At 39.2% G+C, this 18,458-nt stretch overlaps 1 protein-coding gene across 1 annotated transcript in view; it reads left to right on the top strand.

The window, feature by feature from the left end:
* The window catches only part of COLEC10 (collectin subfamily member 10), a 76,274-nt gene that overhangs the window by 617 nt on the left and 57,199 nt on the right, over window positions 1-18,458 (top strand). The window lies entirely within an intron of this gene.

Genomic DNA, 18,458 nt, shown 5'->3' with positions numbered 1-18,458 from the left:
TACATTCACTCCCCTCTTTTCTACATAAGCTGGTAAACTTGTTTTCAGTTCAGTTCAATTCAGTCGCTCAGTACAACTCTTTGCAACCCAATGAACCACAGCACGCCAGGCCTCCCTGTCCATCACCAACTCCCGGAGTCCACCCAAACCCATGTCCATTGAGTCGGTGATGCCATCCAACCATCTCATCCTCTGTCGTCCCCTTCTTCTCCTGCCCTCAATATTTCCCAGCATCAGGGTATTTTCCAGTGAGTCAGCTCTTCGCATCAGGTGGCCAAAGTATTGGAGTTTCAGCTTCAACATCAGTCCTTCCAAAGAGCACCCAGGACTGATCGCCTTTAGGAGGTATAATATTTGAATCAATGGATGTTTGTGTTGAAATGATAGTGTTATACCCTCATTCTCATTCATTCATGAATCTTGTGATCCATCTTTGTGGGTCTTTAGATTAATCATCGATATTTTGTTCTTGAGTTAACCTGTCCACACAATTTAATAAACACACCAGGATTATTTCCCAACCTTATCAGGTGATGCTAAATTAGCTTTCTTCGAGTTCTTTTCAGTTTTACATGACCATCTAAGTATTATATATAAAATTATAACATGAAAAATATAGTATACATTAAAGTTATATTAAATGACACTATATGTAAAATTAAATATATGCAATTGTAGCAGTCTCACTAATAGTATTAAGTTATATCCCCCAAATTCTGAAGGCTCAGGAGTCACCGTGTGTGGCATGCATAGTGTTGGCCCCCTGTGCCTGTTCACCTTAATTGCCCCTCCTCTCACCATGCTCTCTCTGAAGCCTTTATTCCAGTCATGCAGACAGAACCTTCTTTTGGCTTCACCAAGGCTCACATTCACCAATTCCACTCACATTCCCAGGGTCAGTTCCCTCTGCTCACCTTTCGGCTTTCCACTCGAAGCAGCAGCTTCTACAGAGGCCATTCCTGACCCCTCCTAGTGTCACTCACCATGCCAGGTCATCCATAGTACACTGCCCTTCTAGTGGGTATTGCTTTCCCTTTCAATGTTAATGCTGACTTAACTTTCTTTTTTTTAATGTGATTTTTATTCTATCCTGGAGTATAGTTGATTTATAATGTTGTGTTAGTTTCAGATGTACAGCAAAGTGATTCAGCTATACAAATATATGTGATTTAACTTCCTGGCTCTTTCTTCATATTATAAGACCTCAGAGGAAAGGACCTGTGAGTTGTCTTATTTCCTGTCATATACCTGTTGTCTGGCATAGTGCATGATCCATGTGTGCATGCATGTTACATCACTTCATTCGCGTCTGACTCTTGGCGACCCCATGGACTATAGCCCCCTAGGTTCCTCTGTCCATGGGATTTCCCAGGCAAGAATACTGGAGTGGGTAGCCATTCCAATCTCCAGGGCATCTTCCCAACCCAAGGAACTATTCCAGGTCTCCTGCATTGCAGGCAGATTCTTTACCAATTTTACTCACATCTATATATCTATAAAACAAGAGATGGGGTTAGTGGACTTCTAAGAAATCTTCTGCGTCTGGCCCAGGCAATATATATAATATTAAACTATCCAATGAATGGATTCTACTATTTTCTTCCTGGTAAATTGTGTTTCTTTATGACAACTCCAAGACATGATGCACAAAACATCAGAAAGAAGAAAGCAGATACCAACCACAAAAATTACATCATTATTTAGGCTTCTTAAATAAGCTATTATTTTGTTTTTGTTTTGAGGGACCTAGCATAGCAATAGTCTTAAAAGCAGACATTCTCGAAGGAGAAAAAGATGTTCTCGGTTCCTTAATATCTCATTGGCACATCAAGGTAGAAGATTAAACCATGTGAAGTGAAGTTCAGGATATGATCTAAGGGATACAGGTATCACAAAGGGAAGAGCAAAAGCCCATTCATCCTAGAGCACGTGGAGAGAAAGATGAAGGTCAACAGGAAGCATGTAGTGAAATACATCTGCTGTGGGTCTCTGTGGTTTTCATTGTTGTTTAGTCGCTAAGCCATGTCTGACTCTTTTGTGACCCCATGAACTGTAACCCGCCAGGCTCCTCTATCCATGGGATTCTTCAGGCAAGAATACCCGAGTGGGTTGCCATTTTCTACTCCAGGGTATCTTTCCAACCCAGGGATCGAACCTGAGTCTCTCATGTATCTTATGTCTTCCCAACTCAGGGATAGAACCTGAGTCTCTTATGTATCTGCATTGGCAGGCAACTTCCTTACCACTAAGTCACCAAGGAAGCCATGCTGTGGCATCTCTGCTTCGTTTAAATCCCTAACAAGAATTTCCATACTGATAAGGGATATGTTAGTCAGACCCTCAGCAGGAAGATGTACATTCAAGGCTTTGAGCAAAGGAAATTTGATGAAAGGGCTATTTACAGACAGGTATGGACAGAATTAAAGGAACCAGTAAGAGATGAAGAAGCACCAAGGATTATCAACAGTGGGGAAGCATCAGAAAGGGGAGCTGGGTTTTGGGATCCACAAGAGGAAGAGTTTTAACTGTATGCAAGAGAGTCATTCAACAGGAGCTGTGACTATTGATACAAGAGAGAGCCAGTGTCAGACTCTGGCCCTACCGGGGGAGTGTGGAGGGAACACCTCCACTTCTCTCCTTCCCCACCTCCTGAGCTCCAACTAAAGATGTGCAGCGACTTGGCAAATTCAAACCCAGAAACCAGAGGACAAGTGAGACTCTGATCTGGTCTAAAAGGGACAGTGGGATTTTTTTTTTTTTTCCTGGATTTTCCCCCAGGGTAAAATAATAGGGGCAGATAGAGAATAACTAACACAGAATAGTTTCCAGGCACATGGGGTTGTACTTCGTGTGCCTGGACATAACCTGTGAAACTTCACAGTTAGTTTGGCACCATGTCAAAGGGCCATGCAAATCCTTGTCTGAGAGTGGACTTCTATGGGATTTGGCCCCTAACATGGATAGAGCCGGGTCTTAAACCTATTTGTCTTGCTCCCAAGCGCATGCTATTATCTACCAACTACCAACTATTTTTGGCTCCTGTTGTCAGATCCTCAGCAGACAATCTGCTGAAGCAGCATTTATTTTTTCCAGCCTAATCTCCCAATGATGGAGTACCATTTCATTTTTGTAGGAAAATCTGAAGGTGTATTTTTTTTTTTTAATGACATTTCCTTCCGTACATCCTTTCAGTAGCAAAACACTATAAGAATGCATTTTCATCATTTTGATGAAATGGATCCAAGACTAAAAGAATACCACCTAATAGAATTTGCTAAGTGCTAATAAGTTTGAAATCTTCCTTTTTCTAAACTACACTAACTGGGTTCAAATTTTTACCTTGCCTCTTACTTATAATATGTCTTTGGCAAACTGTTTGAATTCTTTGTGCATCATTTTCTGTACCTGTGAGATTGAGGTGAAATAAGATAGCTGTTAGGAATCCATATTTTGATGTACCTAAAATCCTTTCAAGAGTGATTGATATATATTAAAGATTAAAGGGACTTCCCTGGTGGTCTAGTGGTTAAGACTCTGCCTGCCAATGCAGGGGACACAAGTTGAATCCCTGCTCTGGGCAGATCCCACATACCGCAGGGCAGCTAAGCCTGTGCGCCACAAATACTGAAGCCCTTGCCCTGAAAGCCTGTGCTCTGCAACAAGAGAAGCCTCGGCGATGGGAAACCCATGCACCACACTAGAGAGCAGGCCTGGCTTTCCACTACGAGGAGAAAAGCCCATGAGGCAACCAAGACCCAGCACAACCAAATATAAATAAAATTACAAGAAAAAACAGCTGTGACTCCCAGCTAAATCCATATTTCTAGAAAAAATGAGTAAATAACATTAAATGAGTAAATAACACTAAATGTTATTATTACATGCCTTAACAGTAACACCTTGTGCTTTTTATTCAGGAAACTTTTAGTGGACACCCACTCTCCAGGGAAGACCTATGAAAAACAGTTTTTGTGCCTAACATCAGAACTGGGTAGGAAAAACAGACTAGTAAATACAAGGAATTGCGTGACAATTCAGAGAGAGTCACAGAGGTCTGGGTTACTCTAACTACCATTATTGACTGATGGTACCACGAATTCAAACTGGCCAGAAAATGGTTGAGATGTGAAATAGGCAAGAAGGGAAAACCAAACTTTGTGATCAATATGACAGTCGTTCCTTATTTGTGATACGTTTGAACTTTTGTTTTTTTAAGGTTTTAATGTTTTAAAAAGTCTTTTCAAGATATAACACTGGTTTTATGGAGTTTTCACTAGGACAGCCGCTCAAAGACACAAGTTCAGTTGCTAGCACTGCAACTTGCTGGCTCTGTGATGCTGGACCATCCTCTCTGAGCATCCTCATCTGTAAAATGAACCTAGCATCCACCCTTTTGTGCTGCCCCCATAAAACACCATAAGGATCAAATAAGCTAAATGGGTGTGCTAGTAAGAGTGTTAAAAACATGAGACTGTGCAAATGTAAAGAAGAAAGTTGTTATCCCATGATATGCCCTGAGATGACACTATAGTTGTTAAAGACACAGGGTTTGGATTTCAGATACTGTTGCTGTTTAGTCACTAAACAGCCTTTAATATCACTAAAAAGACTTTAGTCTTTTATGCCCCCATGGACTTTAGCCTGCCACACCCATCTGTCCATGGGATTTCCCAGGTAAGAATACTGGAGTTGCAATTTCCTTCTCCAGGGGATCTTCTTGGCCTAGCTATCGAACCCACATTTCCCACCTCTCCTGCATTAGCAGGCAGATTCTTTACCACTGAGCCACCAGGGAAGCCTTGGATTTCAGATATACTTGTGTTTGAATCCTGGCTTTGCCACTTACTAGCCGTGCAAACTTGGTTGAGTTAACTAATCTTTCTGACCCTCATTTTATGTAATGGATCATTTTGAGAATTTGTTGAGATTGTGTGTAGAAAATGTTTAGCACATTATTAACATCAAAGCTCAGTAAGCTCTTTAAAAAACTATTCTTTACACTGTAGCTTGGCTAGGAATGCATCATAGTAATTATATGAAGAAGCAATCTTGCACCTAAAATTTATAACCGAGAGTCATAACAGAAGAGAGAAACTATCCATATTTGTACTTGTCTCCCAGGGTCAGCAAGATGACTTGAGGAAGTTTTGAAATGTTAGAATTCAGACAAGCAATATGGAAAGTCAAAACAATATACCAAATTGTGCCTGTGGCATATGCAGAAAGTAGATAAAGCTTATCACTTCTAATTTCAAAGGGGGGATTTATTAAACTAGATAAGAATCTAGAATTTGTGATAAATTCTGCCTCTGTTTCTTATCCAACCACTTTTATGTTTTTAATAATTTACACCTCTAAAGTTACATGGACCATGTAACACTTTTATCACCCAGACTTTCAAAAGACAAAAAAAACTTGCAGATACCCAGAAACAATAGCAGAAAGCCTGAGAATTTGCCTGAAAATTGAAGGTGAGTCAAATAGGAAAAGTCTTCGTAACCAAGAGCAACCAGACAGCGTCTAATGTGACTTTCCCACATGAAAGACTGTTATAACAAAAAACCCTACCAGTATCCTAAGCCGTAGAGTTTTGCCAAAAACACACATGAAAAAAACGTTTCCTGTCTGTACTGAACAACCAAGTTGCTGTGACATTATGTGTCTGGGTGTGACTTTCAATATAGATAAACAATCTTGCTCTTTTTTTTTTCAGAGATAACATTACCAACAGTATATTCCAGACTCAAATTCTGTTTGTTTTCTTATTCAATATTTATTGAAGCTTCATATTATTTTCATAATTGACCTCTATTTTCATATATGTATATGGAAATACAAATAGAAATTTGGGGGGCATAGGAATCCTAGACCATTAGGGCTAGAGGAAGACTTAATAGTAATTTGCATGTGTGCTAAGTCACTTCAGTCACATCCAACTCTTTGTGACCCTATGAGCTGTAGCCCACCAAGTTCCTCTGTCCAAAGGAAGAGGATTCCAAGGGAAGAGATTCTCTAGGCAAGAACGCTGGAGTGAGTTTCCATGCCCTTCTCCAGGTGACCTTCCCGTCTCAGGATCAAACCTGCATCTCTTATGTCTGCTGCCTAGGCAGGTGGGTTTTACCACTAGAGACACCTGGGAAGCCCCATGATGACTTAGTCAGATGCAAATACTGAACTCAAGGGAGGATGATGATCCTTTGAAAGTCTCACACTTAGAAGTGAGACCACCATATCTTCTCTCTATTTCCTTTTACCTTTCCACTATATAATGCTGCCTTTCAAAATAAGTCAACAAAAACGAGTCTTAAGAAAAAAGTTAAAATAGAACAAATACCTGTACAGGGGAATTTTTACTATTTGGATATTGGAAACACTCCAACTAGGGAGATCACATATCCTAGTTTGTCCAGAGTAGTTCAGTGTACATCTGTTGTCCTGTTGTAATAATCAATAGTCCCGCATTTGCTCTCATAAATGTGTGATTTAGAAAATAATTTCTATGGTCACCTTAATGAAGGCACAAGTTTCTTGTTGAATGTAAAGAGTCACATTTCACTTGCAAAGAACCTGAAGGTACATTCTAACTTGGCCGTCCATAAGGAAGTATACAAAATCTATTATAAGCGTTTGGGATTGAAAAGAGGGTGGGGGATGGGAGATACTGTGTACTTGAAAATCAAGGTCACACACAATGGCCATAGTAAAGCTATGCTCAGTCGCTCAGTTGTGTCTGACTCTTTGCGACCGCATGGACTGTAGTCCACCAGGCTCCTCTGTCCATACAATTTCCCATACAAGAATACTGTAGTGGGTTGCCATTTCCTACTCCAGATGATCTTCCCAACCTAGGGACTGAACCTGCATCTCCTGCATCTTCTGCATTGGCAGGTGGATTCTTTGTAGAGCTAACCACTACTAGAAGGACCCAAGCATGTACATGTAGCTTTGCAAGATGTCTTCAATGAGAATTTTGCTTCTGTTTTTATTTTTGTTTTTAACAAAACGAACATACATGAAAGAGTAGTAAAGCTATGCTGTGACTGAAAAACCACAGCTGGGACCCAAACACATTGCGATCCAAACTCATGTTTCAGCAAAACGTAACTTGAGGCTTATTACTCTAAATCTCTGGATCTTATCATTTCCATTATTTATAAAGTAAAATGATTCGATGAGACTCTTTGTTTCTCTCCAGCTCCAATTTTAGACTCCTGTGGATTTGTTAATTAGCTTCCATGATTTTATCATTTCTCAGGAAAAATTATTACCCACACAGCTACCCCCACCTCCACCATCACCATCACCAATTTGCCTTAAGCTCTTGATGAAATTTCCTCAGAAATTTCAGAAAGTGAGAACCACAAAGAATTTCTCCTCCTGGAATTTCCCTTGGGCATTAGTACAACTTAACACAACCTAACAACTTAAGGTCATGTTGGCAGACCAATGTTTCAGATTTCACCTTCCAGTACAGAGGGTGAAGGTTTGATCCCTGGTGGGGGAGCTAAGATTCCACATGCCTCATAGACAAAAGAATAGTATGTAAACAACAGAATTTGTTATTGTAACAAATTCAATAAAGACTTTTAAAATGATAGGCACTAAAGAAAAAAAATCTTAAAAACAGCAACAACATAAAACAACATAAGTTCAGAACAATAGGAGTCCATCTCTCCATCCCAGTGTCCCAGGATGTCATTGCATGTTTCATGTTTTTATCTTTTTAGCTCAGTGGCAAACGAAGGCTCTGCCTGTACATGTGGAGTGGATAAAATGTGGCATGACCAATCGGCTCAACTCTGCTTTTTTTCCCCAACTGGCTTAGAATTTGGCCCAGCAACTCATGATGACAATATGGAAAACTGAAACAATAGGATTAGATATGCTATAACCTCATTTGATGGCATGAATAGACCCAGCTTCATTTTTTCTGAACTCCATTGCTGAGTTTTAATGAGAAGTCCAAAGGTCAATTACTTTTTGACCGCCTGTATGAAGAGAAAACTGATAGCCAGGAAAGTTGATTGTATCATTCACTCTGCACACACAGCAACTTGGTTTTCTATTTATGGAGAATGTTTTTAATTAGTGTTTGAATTGTGTATTAAAACTGGGCAACTATAAATAGTTAACAGCTGTGATATTTTATACGTTAAAATTCAAAACTCCCCTCCCTCAGTTTGATGAATTCTAACCCATAGCTCTCTGTTTACATGTTTGCTATTTTGGTTCTGTGTAATTCTAGAAATAACTAGTTTCAGACAGTTATGGTTTAGTGAACGCAGGGAATTGCTTTTGCTAAAATTATTGTTGCTTGTTTCTAAAACTCCTACAGAATAAATCTACGGTCTTCGGAGAAGCAAAAGTTATTTCCAATGACACATACTATTTGCTGAAAATTTACGGTAGATTGACTCATGCATCTTTGCATTGTACTTAGATTAAAATACTATAGCTTTGGTTGAGGGGCAGATGTGTCAGTGGCCTCTCTGTGGCTTAACAGTTTGTTTTGATAGGACGTAGAAAGTTTACCTAATTATAGGAGGCTCATTATTGGTTCTGAAGGAGGAAAAAAGTCATCTCAACATTGATTTCTTCTGGAAATGAATCATGCAGTTGTATAACTTTTAGCACCACTGTCTGTCTCCATCTGTGATCTTCTTTTTTTTCTTTTAGTTAATGTGAAGTTTGTCATTTCAAATAATGTCTGATGTCTGGCCCCAGGCTATTTGTAGATTTATCCTACCCAACATGTGTCACTCATCTTTGTTTAGATTCTGCAGCCTTCATTCTGGCAAACTCTTTTCATTTTATCCTTGGTTTTGCTTTGTTGATGGCTCTGTACAGATTATAATGGGATCTCTCAGAAAGAGTATGATTAATGGTGATTATCATAAGTCCATTGATGTACAGAAAATTGGAATTCTTGACATGAATTTATCATTCAGATTAAATAATGGCTGTATCATATTTCAACAGTTGCTTTGCCCATATTTTATATTGGCCAACCCATCCTTTTAATGGTACCACTTAAAGAAACAATAGACAGTTCAAACTATTCACTCAACACATCCAATCTCTATATTGAAGCTAGAGATGTTGGAATTCTTCTAAACATGAAAGAAAGATGCCTTGATTTTCAAACAATTGTAATTTTACAATTAGACTTTCCTGAGTTTTATGTGGTATTGTATCTGCTTTATTAGTTGTGGTTTTGTTGTTGTGTAGTCAAGTCATATCGGACTCTTTGCAACCTCATGGACTGTAGCATTCCAGGCTCCTTTGTCCTCCTAGTGAAATGAAAGTCACTCCAAGTGAAGAGTACAACTCTTTGCAACTTCACTCAGTCATGTCCAACTCTTTGCAACCCATAGACTGCCAGGCTCCTCTGTCCATGGGATTCTCCAGAAAAGAATACTGGAGTGGGTTGCCATTCCCTTCTTCAAGAGATCTTCCTGACCCAGGGATCAAACCTGGGTCTCCTGTATTGCAGGCAGATTCTTTACCACCTGAGCCTCTAGGGCATAGTGCCTCCCAGAGTGTGCTCAAATTCATGTCCATTGAGTCAGTGATGCTCTCTAGCAATCTCATCCTCTGCCACCCTCTTCTCCTTTATCTGGGGCTTCCCTGGTGGCTCAGATGGTAAAGAATCTGCCTGCAATGCAGGACACCCAAGTTCTATCCCTGGATTGGGAAGATCCCCTGGAGAAGGTTATGAATGTTTTTGCCTATTTAGAAATCAATTTTATTTCATTTAGACCTGATCTTGAGCCATAGACTGTCTTCCTATGGCCTTATGAGTTAGTCAATGGCTTTACCACACATTGAAACATAGAATTTTCTTACCCACCTTTAGCTTTCATGTGAAGTAATCAGCATGAACTTGCATATCAAGAATTCAGCTAAGAGTGTGACAAGGTCTTGGGAAGAACATTCTCTTAGGAAACCTTAGCTTAGCTGACTTAGTTCTAAGTAATCTGGTTGGACTCTACTCAAAAATGTGGTTGGGGAGGAATATATACCAACACGTTATTAATGGGTACCTTCTCAAAAGAGACAGCACATCATTATCACAAAGAAGCAACCACTTTCAAATAAAAGAGTACATGGATCAGTGTACAAGGTAAACATCTCGGGTCCATCTGAGCCTTGGTGAAACTGGTTTACCACTTTGGCTCTATTACCACATGGGTAATGGATCAGGCAGCTAGAGAAGCATGGACTCATTTCAACTGTGGAAGTTCAGGGCGTGACTCCAAGCCAGAAGTGTGGCCATGGCCAGCTGTCTCAAGCCTCTGTGTGTACTCAGTAACCAAGAGTATGTTATAACATATGCTGTGTCACATCCAGCCATTAGCCTTCCGGATCGAGTTAAGAGAGTCTTTCTTGCGCTGATGCACCAACAAGGAAGCTTCAGTTGAATTATAGGGGGTCAGGAAGCACAAAAGTAGAGAGACTAAAGCTCAAAGTGAAATTTGGACTTTCACTTTCCAGCTCTTAATAGAGCTGTGGCATATCTACTTTTGTCTTTTTAGAGGACTAATATACTTGTAATATGCAGATGCGGCTTTTTCAACACCCTACCCCCTGCCATCGGCTGGAATGGAGATGTTTCTTCTCTGAAAAATGTGCAAATAAGGATATATATTTACTCTTTTAAACATAAACTCCCCAAGAGGTATTGTTTTATTTCTGAACTAAAGCCCTCCAGTTTTCTACATTTTTCTATAGGAATGTGATTACATAGTATAAAGAAAAACTAAAAACGAATAGGAGAAAACAGATGGCCTTGAAAGTCCAATGTCAAAGGTGTCATGCCAATTACAGTAAAAATCCAATTAATAAAACACAGCTCTCAGCAATAATGCAAATAAGTGGAAAGTCTGAATTACCCTCTTATTGAAAAAGCATGTCGGGAAAACAAGCTTATCTCATAGATGTTAGGAAAATATGATTTTCAAAATAAATTTTTAGAGTTGGAGCAAATTTAATCTATCTTCATACATAAACCTGTCTACTGTAGAATGAGTCATCATTCCACATGGTAGCTCCTAATGCTCGATACTCAATCATCAAAGAAAGACATAATTTTTAAAAACATCCTTATTTACTAAGCCACAAGAACAGCATAATCGAATTTTTAAAGTTTGGCTTGTTTTTTTAAATTGGTTTTTTAACAAAGAGAAATTCTCAAGTTCAAAGGCTAAGTCTTACTGTACAGTCTCCAGTGCTTAGGCAAGTACGTGGCACAGAGTCAGTACTCATAAATTCTTGATGAATCAAAGGAATTTTCTTTTAACATCAATTACAGGAGCTGTAGAATTAGCCCTGAAGAAGAAACAAAAAGCCATCTCAGCCTTGATTGCATCTGGAAAAGAACCAAGCTATAACTTCTAGCACTCCTGTCTGTCTCTATAAATGATCTGAAAATTCAATTATCTAAAAATTCAGTTTCCCCCACTTTTCAGAAATACACTGTTGGTGTAGTTGAATTAGCTTTTGCTTGGAGAGACAAACTGGCTTTCAAGGCTGAAGTTGCAACTCTGAAACTGATTGTCTGCACTCACAGTTCAAATGATGATTCAGTTCAGTTCAGTTCAGTTCAGTCACTCAATCATGTCCAACTCTTTGCGACCCCATGAATCACAGCACGCCAGGCCTCCCTGTCCATCACCAAATCCCGGAGTTTACTCAAACTCATGTCCATCGAGTCAGTGATGTCATCCAGCCATCTCATCCTCTGTCGTCCCCTTCTCCTCCTGCCCCCGATCCCTCCCAGCATCAGAGTCTTTTCCAATGAGTCAACTCTTCACATGAGGTGGCCAAAGTTTTGGAGTTTCAGCTTCAGCATCAGTCCTTCCAATGAACACCCAGGACTGATCTCCTTTAGGATGGACTGGTTGGATCTCCTTGCAGTCCAAGGGACTCTCAAGAGTCTTCTCCAACACCACAGTTTAAAAGCATCAATTTTTTGGTGCTCAGCTTTCTTCACAGTCCAACTCTCACATCCATATATGACCACTGGAAAAATTGGAAGGAAAGTTATGACCAATGTAGATAGCATATTAAAAAGCAGAGACATTCCTTTGCCAACAAATGATGATTATTAGCCATGAAACCTTGGGCAAGCCACTTAACTTCTAAATACCTGCTTCCTGGTAAGAATAGTGCCTACCTACTTGGCTTTTTGTGAGAATCTAATTCATACATGCTAAGCACTTGTAAAAGTGAATATTCCCCAGCACTTCGTAAGTCTTAGCTATTTTATTTTGGTGGATTACTAAAAGGAAAGCATTAGATTTCAAATCTCTTGTCACATAATTTCTAAGAATTTCTACAGTAATCAGAGCATAACTGATTTTCTTTTTAATATTTTACTTGGATGTCAAGAAAAAATAAGAAAATTTACTTGGCCTGTGAAGTATTGATTTAATTATAAACTCACCATTATCTCTTGAAATCATCTTATGGCAGCCTTAAAGTGATATGGTTTCTTCAGAAGCTAGTAAAGAGATTTTCTATCCAAGAGAAGCTTATAAATCATCAGATAGAGGATGCAAGAAACAATATAGACACACTGGTGGCTCAGATAGTAAAGAATCCACCTGCAATGTGGGAGACTTGGGTTCAGGGTTCAATCCCTGGTTGGGAAGATCTCCTGGAGGAGGGCATGGCAACCCACTCTAGTATTCTTGCTGGAGAATCCTCGTGGACAGAGGAGCCTGACAGTCTATAGTCCATGGGGTTGCAAAGAGTCAGACACGACTGAGCAACTTAGCACACACGTAGTCTGATTGACATCACCGACTCGATGGGCATGAGTTTGAGTAAACTCCGGGGGTTTGTGATGGACAGGGAGGCCTGGCATGCTGCGATTCATGGGGTCGCAAAGAGTCGGACACGACAGCGACTGAACTGAACTGAACTGAACTGAGTCTGATTAAATGTCTGGATGTCTGTTTTATTCCTCAGGAAAAACATTTTATAATTTTTGGTGTGATAATTTATTTTACTTTAATACAACAGCTTCTACTTTTTAAGACAATGAAAAAAAATTATTGCATGATTCTAAGACCCATGTGAAAAAAAATTTTTTCTTTGGAGATAAAAAGACAATAAATCAGTTCATATCCAGGTCACTAGATACCAAGCAATCCTTTGCTGCTATGGAAGCATATCTGAGTGGTTCTATCCTGGATTTACTGACTTGTTTATAAAATGGGAAAAACAGGACCAAGTCAGGAGCTTGCTGCCTATGTTGGTCAGGTAGCTGAGATCTTTCCAGCACTCTTACAGTGATTCAGTTAAGCAAATTAATTTTTCATATATCTAAAACATTCTGAGTCCCACTACCAACAAGAAAGGTTAAAGTATCAATAAATAGTTAGGCTAAAGATGAAACAGAGCAAGAGAGTGAAAGCTATTTGCTTTTTCAAAATGAATAAATCCTACTTCCATCCTTTTCCCAAAGTTTAAGTGTTTGAGTGAAACACCCATGTCCTTTACAGCTGTAGACTGAAACCCATTTTCAAGTTGGAGGGATAAGGGCTGCAAAATTTTAAAAAATTTTTTCATTTACTTATGGATGGTAAGAGTCTGTAATGAAATCTAAAGCTTAATTAATTATTAAAAATGAAGTAGAAATAAAAGCGCAGTTCAGTTCGGTTCAATCACTCAGTTGTGTCTGACTCTGTGACTCCATGGACTGCAACACGCCAGGCCTCCCTGTCCATCACCAACTCCCAGAATTTACCTGAATTCATGTCCATTGAGTTGGTGATGCCATCCAACCATCTCATCCTCTGTCATCCCCTTCTCCTCCTGCCTGCAATCTTTCCCAGCATCAGGGTCTTTCCAGTGAGTCAGTTCTTTGCATCAGGTGGCCAAAGTATTGGAGTTTCAGCTTCAGCATCAGTCCTTCCAATGAACACCCAGGACTGATCTCCTTTTAGGATGGACTGGTTGGATATCCTTGCAGTCCAAGGGACCAAGAGGGATGGGATAGGGAGGGAGGCAGGAGGGGGGATTGGGATGGGGAACACATGTAAATCCATGGCTGATTCATGTCAATATATGGCAAAAACCACTACAATATTGTAAAGTACTTAGCCTCCAACTAATAAAAATAAATGGGAAAAAAAATGTCTTCTCCAAAACCACAGTTCAAAAGTATCAATTCTTTGGTGCTTAGCTTTCTTTATAGACCAACTCTCACATCCATAGGATAAATTATAAGTAATGTAACTCATTCATTGCTCTTTCCAGATTACTGTTTTAGGTGGTACTTGGATTACTGAAACATTTTTCCTTTTTAGTGATGTAGTGAGATAAGTACCTAGATAGCAAATCAGATCTGAATTCAAATCCTTGTTATGTCCCACCCATCTGGCTAAAGGGAAGTCTCTTGGCCTTCCTGAGCCTTTGTTGCTCCATTTATAAGATCAGATTTTTAAGAGGAAGATAGAGATCATGAGCCTAATGAGACTGTTGTCCATGTTTTACAACATCAACTAAAGTATCCAACTCAGAAAGTCTGGGCCTTGATCACAAGCAAAAGTGCCTGGCAAACAGATGGAGAGAAATAAATGTTCGTAGATGAATGTACAGTAGATAATACATTCAATGGACATGAACTTGAGAAAACTCCGAGAGATAGTGGAGGACAGGGAGGCCCGGCATGCTGAAGTCCATGGGGTCACAGAGTCAGACACGACTGAGGGACTGACAATATCATAGTAGATAAAACAGTGACATTTATTCCCCAGCCTGAGCAGAAAAAAAAATGATAATAATAATAGAAGCAGCAACATCACCCTCCTTTTAGACCATGATTACATTATTTAAGTTGTCAGTTTCTCTAACATATAACGTGTACATTGCTCAATGTATGGAAACAATATGGCAAACTGTAAAGGTAGAAATTTTGAATCCAGTGGCAGAATATGGAAATGCTCTGACTCAGCCCAAGTACAGATTTTGGATCCTGTACTTGAATCCCATCTCTGCACCTCACTGGCTAAGTGATGTTAAGCAAGTCACTTAAATACTCTGTGCCTCAGTTTTGTCACATGTCAAATGGGAAAGATATCAGTATTATTTTAGTGTTCTAAGCATCAAAAGAGATAACAAAAGAGTTCAGTACTCCCCCAAATAAAGACCTTTCTGGGATAACTTTGTCATTCTTTGAAGAGCTGATGGGAAATATACCAGGATGGCAACGTTGGTATAATTATTTCCACCTACAACATTATCGAAACAATTGAAATTTCTCATTCTTAGCCAAAGTTCATTTGGCTTGGTTTAAGCCAACATGTTCCTAGCAACATTGCACAGTTTTAGCTTAGAGCTAGAAAAATGCATGCATTTTTTAAATAGGAGGTCAGAAGTTAGACAAATTATGGAAATAGTAGCAACAGGTCTGTGCATATACTGATCTCTCATAGAGGTCATACTAATGTCACTTAGGTATAATTCTGGGCATCCCCGGTGGCTCAGTGGTAAAAAATCTGCCTGCAAGGCAGGAGACACAGGAGATGCAGGTTCAATCTCTGAGTCAGGAAGATACCCTGGAGAAAGAAATGGCAACCAACTCCAGTATTTTAGCGTGGGAAATCCCATGGACAGAGGAGCCTGGCAGGCTACGTCCATGGGGTTGCAATGAGTCAGGCACAGCTGAGCATACATGCAAGTAGGTATAATTCTGAGAGCTCCTTACAAGTCTTCCCTGCCAGGTGAGTATTTTAAGTTAAAAAAACAAGTCTTTCCATTATTCAAGGCATTATATCATTAAATTTCTAAAGCTCCAAGGCTATCATTACTGACCTTAATTTCTAAGATCTGAACTCGAGGTCTGGTTGAGGTGCTTATTGGTTAAGCAAATTTATTATGTCTCCTAAAGTCTCTCTGAGTCTCATTTACTCACAGAGTTAATGAGATTCTCAGTTTAATATAATATCTGTGGAACAAATTAAAATAGCAAATCAAGCCAGTGCTCTCTCCCAAGGTCAGTTGATGTTATTTTTGTGTCCATTTCATTTTCAGAAGAGAGAAAAATAAATATGGCAATGTTGTCATCCTGGTGTATTTTCTATCAATTTTAATTTAATTGAAAAAAAAAAATGTTGCTGGTGGTGGTATGTATCTTTAAAAAGGATATTTAATTTTAGATTATTGGAAAAATTTAGTGGAAGGCACACAGTGAGAAAGCAAAAAAATATCTGCATAATGCAACAAAAAATGGTTTTGGAGAAACTTGGGCAGCCCAAGAAGGCGGGAGAGTGAGGATACATAGAACCAAGAAGAGAAGATCAAAAGCAAATTTCTTTGTAATTAATTTATTTTTATTTATCTGGCTACATGAGGTCTTAGTTGCAGCTTGTGGGAGCTCAGGCCCCCTATATTGGGAACACAGAGTCTTAACTCCTGGACCAACACAGTGCAGTCCCTCAAAGGTAAATTTCTAAAGGAAAATGTAGAGAAGGAAATGAGAAGACAGGTGACAAAGGGGAGATCCCTAGTATGTTATTGGCTAGAGAATTTTGAAGAAGATGAATCCCATATACTCAAGTTTAAGTTGTTTGATGTGCTCAAAAATACTCACCCTCTTTTATCCTTAGCACTTGGGTATTCTTGCCTGGAGAATCCCATGGAAAGAGGACCCTAGCAGGCTATAGTCCACGGGGCTGCAAAAGAGTCAGACATGACTTAGGGACTAAAGAACAACAAAAACAGTTGTTCTTAGCAGGTGTTTTGCAGTCAACAGGCAGAGTTTGAACCCTGACTCCACCACTTTCCCCTAAAACCTTAAGTAAGTTACTCAACCCTTCTAAAGTCAGTTCCCTACTTGTGAAATGCAGTAATTACCAACCACTCAGGACTGCAGGTAGTATAACATGAGATTAAGCTCCCTCAGGTGATGGATTGCACACACTTGAAATTACACAATGGCATATAGTCTTTTCTTCAGTCTCAATTTAGTTGATTGACTTGAAATAATTTAAGAATGCAACTTGTGAATGTGATTTTTTGTCAGGGAAATTCTTCCATAGCAATAGATTGCCAACAAGTCATATGACAATGCTTGTATTTTAAACTAAATGCACTAAACATATTCATAGAGGCAGCGTGAGACAGACAAGGAGCCACTTAACAGAGACACCATGGACCTGGGGTTGAAGTATTGAAACAAAACCAAAATTGAGTTGAGTTCAATGGTGTGGCCCAGATATCATAACACATTAACCTATGTACATATTCCCATGGTGTCAGGAAGCACACACAGCATTATTTCTGGGAGTCCCTAAATTCTGGCTGCTGTTTTCTCTGATAGAGTCTGCCTCTGAAGTTAACTTGTTTAAAAATATTTTAGCAAAAAAATGCTCACTTTCAAGCAACATCTTTCCCCAGTGTTGTATACATCGTGACATGTCCTTATGAGATTTTTGGATCCTGTGGAAGAAAAAGTAATAGGAGTAAAAGACTTCTGTATCTATGCCTGTTATGAGGCAGACATTTTGGGGTTCATTTATGGGAACTTAGAAAAGGAAAGATATTTGCTTGACTACTAAATTTAGACGTTCTCAGAAGTATTTCATGAAAATATGTGCTGAAAATTATATATGATGTAAGTGACCAAATTTCATAATGTGAAATCTCTGAAATGTAAACAGACCATTAAAAAAGGAACATATCATTTATCAGGCACATGTTTCCCAGCAGAGCTGAAGTAAATATTTATCTCTATAATGCAGGAAATATTTTTCCCAGGAATGGGTGATATTCTGGATTTCATCAGTTCAACAAATGCCTGATGATCTCTCTTGACTTCTCCGTATTGAATGCCAAGCAGGTCAACCAGACACTCTTCAGTCTGTATGGAGACCTTGTTGCTGTGGCTTCTCAGAAGCAAAGGGCAAAAGAAGTGGTCAACAGCAATTACCCCGAAGGACGTTCATCTCTGACCTCCATACACAGTTATGAGATGCCCTTTAGTCATTCAGCCTGTATCTGTTTAGTGCCTGTCTCCAGGGAACTCAGGTACAATGAACCTTTGTTTGACCCATCTCCATAAGCAGGGCATGGATCTTGGTCTCCACATTTGAGAAATATGGTGTGACACAAGAGATCATCTTTCCAGAGACAAAATCTGTAATAAAATTGAAAGTTGGGTCCTGGCTTTTTAAATGTCAAGTCACTATTCTTGTTTAACACAGTTTCTATTAGAAATATTCAGTCTAATCATCTATTTTTCCTAGAGAGCATAAAGCAATTTAAAAGAGATCATGTATTTGGGCTAACTACAAAGGAAAAAAATGCCTTGTCAAAAAGGAAAAAGAAGTGCATAAAGTATTAATTTCCCTTTCATACTGCCACAAGAATGAAAGAATCTCTTAGTTATAAAATCTGAACTTTCTTCCTTTATATGGATTTGACAAGCTACCAGATTCTTTTGATTCTTC

This window comes from Dama dama, chromosome 21 (assembly GCF_033118175.1).
Source record: "Dama dama isolate Ldn47 chromosome 21, ASM3311817v1, whole genome shotgun sequence".
Taxonomy (NCBI): domain Eukaryota; kingdom Metazoa; phylum Chordata; class Mammalia; order Artiodactyla; family Cervidae; genus Dama; species Dama dama.
Note: the sequence above shows the minus strand (reverse complement) of the source record. Positions and strands in the feature narration are given on the sequence as shown.